This window comes from Callithrix jacchus, chromosome 13, assembly GCF_049354715.1.
Source record: "Callithrix jacchus isolate 240 chromosome 13, calJac240_pri, whole genome shotgun sequence".
Lineage (NCBI taxonomy): Eukaryota > Metazoa > Chordata > Mammalia > Primates > Cebidae > Callithrix > Callithrix jacchus.
The window spans coordinates 32,359,022-32,362,069 of record NC_133514.1 but is presented as its reverse complement, the minus strand read 5'-3'; the positions used below and the strand labels follow the sequence as shown (position 1 = coordinate 32,362,069).

Genomic DNA, 3,048 nt, shown 5'->3' with positions numbered 1-3,048 from the left:
TGGAGGGAAAGCAAAAGTAATGGTTGCCCATCATCCCAGAATGCCCTAGCCACTTTATATTTATTGAAAGCTGGGCCATGTGTTCTGATTCATGCCTTGAAGTGATCGAGCCTACCCAAAATAAATGAAATAATCCCAGTGCTTTGGAAGCTGAGGCCAAGAGTTTGAGACTTGTCTGGGCAACATAGAAAGACTCCATCTCTACAGAAAAATTAGGGGGTGTGGTGGCACATGTCTGTCGTCTCAGTACTTGGGAGGCTGAGGCTAGATGATTGCTTGAGTACAGGAGTTTGAGGCTGCAGTGAGCTATGATCGCACCACTGCACTTCAAAGTCTAGGTGACAGAGTGAGACTGTGCCTCTAAAGAGATAGATAGACAGACAGATAGATAGATAGACAGACAGACAGATAGATAGACAGACAGACAGAAAGACAGATGGGCGGGCGGGCAGGCAGGCAGGGCATGGTGGTTCATGCCTGTAATCCCAGCTCTTTGGAAAGCCAAGGTGGAAGGATCTCTTGATCCTAGGAGCTCAAGATCAGCCTGGGCAACATAGGGAGACTCCATTTCTATTTTTTTTTAATTTTTAAAATTTTAAATAAATAAATGCAATATGTATTTAAAAAATACAGAGACTATAGAAATTTAAACAGCTGGCCCTTCTACCTTTCTAATTGAGGTGGGAGGATTGCCTGAGCCCAGGAGTTTGAAACCAGCCTGGGTAACAAAGGGAGTTGGTCTATTTTTTTTAAAGCTCTTAAAATTTTAACTAAATAAATGCAATATAAATTGATTTAAAAGACACAGAGATAATAAAGATTTAAATAGCTGATCCTTCCACCCTTCCAATTCCACTCCCCTGAAATAACAAATGTTAATGATCAGGAATGTTTCAGTCCATAACTTTAAAAAAATTGCACAAATCCTTCACATGATCTCTTTTTTTTTCATTCAGAGGGTCCATTTTTTTCTCATATCTTATTATGTGAAGTAAATGTTTTCTTTAAAATGTTTTCCTTCTTGTAGAAAAAATTTGTTGTGAATTTTTCATTCAATCTTCAGAGTAAATCTTTCCCTCTTAAGCATGAGATCTCTGCTGCATTTTCTTCTACTTATTCCATCTTCCATGTACCTAGCATGTTGTCTTGCATGCTACAAATGCAAATATTTACTGAAGACATAAATAAGTATAATACATACCTGTCAATTTTTAAATACTAAGTTAGAGAATAAAGCTGCTTGTGAGGCTAACGTTTAATTTTCTGAGACATAAAGCTCTGGTTTAATGAATCGATATTAATAGAATACAGTAATTGTAGTAATTTAGTACTGATTAAGAGTAACCTATATCTTTCTATTGCAAGTGAAATCTGTTTAAATACTTCTATGTAATAACAACGTTAAATATTCATATGAAATATCTCCAATAATAAAGATAAATACCTTTCAAATGGTAGGGTCCCTAGTTAAAAATCACAAGTAGATACCAATTTTTCAATGATGCATTTTATATTGCAATCACAAGAGTAATCTGTTACTCGAATAAGATAAATCATCTCAAGCATTAAATATTAAATATGTACTTTTTCCTTAATTCGAAAACATGACTACCACAGGTTTAATTTATTCTGTATTCTACTTATATCTACATTTTCTCAAGGTTTAAACACATTTACCCAGTAAGGAAATGAGTACATTATCTCAAATGAGTTCTGGATTATGTTCCCAACCATAATCTGGTAAATACCTTCTCAGATAGTTGAGACTGCTGAAGTCTGCTACCCCATCAAGGCTGTAATGAACCTTCTTCACTGTTTTTGTGTTTTTGCAATTCTTTTCCATCAGATCGTTAAATGTCTATTAAGCTCAAAAACTGCTTTGAGTATATTCTGCTGGATCTTTCATGCTCTTAGTTAATCGTAGGCAACCTATTTGGATAGGAAGAATCCTATCTTCTATTCTTTTTTTTTTTTTTTTGAGACGGAGTTTCGCTCTCGTTACCCAGGCTGGAGTGCAATGGCGCAATTTCGGCTCACTGCTACCTCCGCCTCCTGGGTTCAGGCAATTCTCCTGCCTCAGCCTCCTGAGTAGCTGGGATTACAGGCGCGCGCCACAAAGCCCAGCTAATTTTTTTTTTTTTTTTTTTTTTGTATTTTTAGTAGAGACGAGGTTTCACTATGCTGACCAGGATGGTCTCGATCTCTTGACCTCGTGATCCACCCGCCTCGGCCTCCCAAAGTGCTGGGATTGCAGGCTTGAGCCACCGCGCCCGGCCCTATCTTCTGTTCTTATGCTATCTGGTAGGGCTACAGCTTTTTTGAATTCCCGATAACAGGGCTTTGTCTGACTCTATGGTCACAGGCTACACCTGGGGATTGGCCGTCAACTCACCTGTTCCTGTAGTAAATAATCGATAAAGTGCCGAGGTCGTTCTGGCCCAGCTATTAGCACCTGGTGATCAGGCAGGTACACAGAGCTTCCAAACACACTCAGGTGGTAGAGAGCGAGGAGAGGGAAACTGGGAAGATACTAGGTTGGTGCAAAAGTAATTGCTGTTTTTGCCATTACTTCTAAGCCCCGCCCCACCGGACCTGGAAAAGGAAGAAGAGGGGGTCTCCGTCCCCCAAGGGGAAGGGGGTTTGCCTCTGAGCATGGGAAGCATGACTAGATTTGAATCCAGGACGCTGGGGTCCTGGTGGTGCGCCAGTGGGCCCCCTCCCTGCACCCCTATGACTAATCCAACCTCCCTACACCCTCAAATGACAAGTTCAGCCCCCCAAAGCCCCCGGTGATGACTCCAGCTGCACTGTCATTCTTCACACAGGGTGGGACGGACTTTCAAAGACTTGGAGATCCCACAAGTGTAAGTTGGAGTCCTTCCTCCACTAGTTCCCAGTTCCCCTACCCTGAGCACTGACTTACGCGCCATTGAATTTTCGATAAGAAATCGATCTCGTGTATAGAGCATTTGTTATGTGCCATTACTTCTAATGGCAAAAACAGCAACTTTTGTTACCAGTGAAAGATGTCCGGGTTCTTGGTGACTT

The 3,048-nt window shown here is 40.9% G+C and overlaps 1 long non-coding RNA gene across 1 annotated transcript; it reads right to left on the bottom strand.

Annotated features, from left to right (window-relative positions):
• Positions 1-938: 938 nt before the first annotated feature.
• LOC144578962 (uncharacterized) lies at positions 939-2,524 on the bottom strand. The gene is made up of 2 exons (XR_013525616.1): positions 2,393-2,524; positions 939-1,153 (listed from the first exon to the last, which is right to left on the bottom strand). It is a non-coding gene; the product is annotated as an uncharacterized LOC144578962 (long non-coding RNA).
• Between the last annotated feature and the right edge of the window lie 524 nt (positions 2,525-3,048).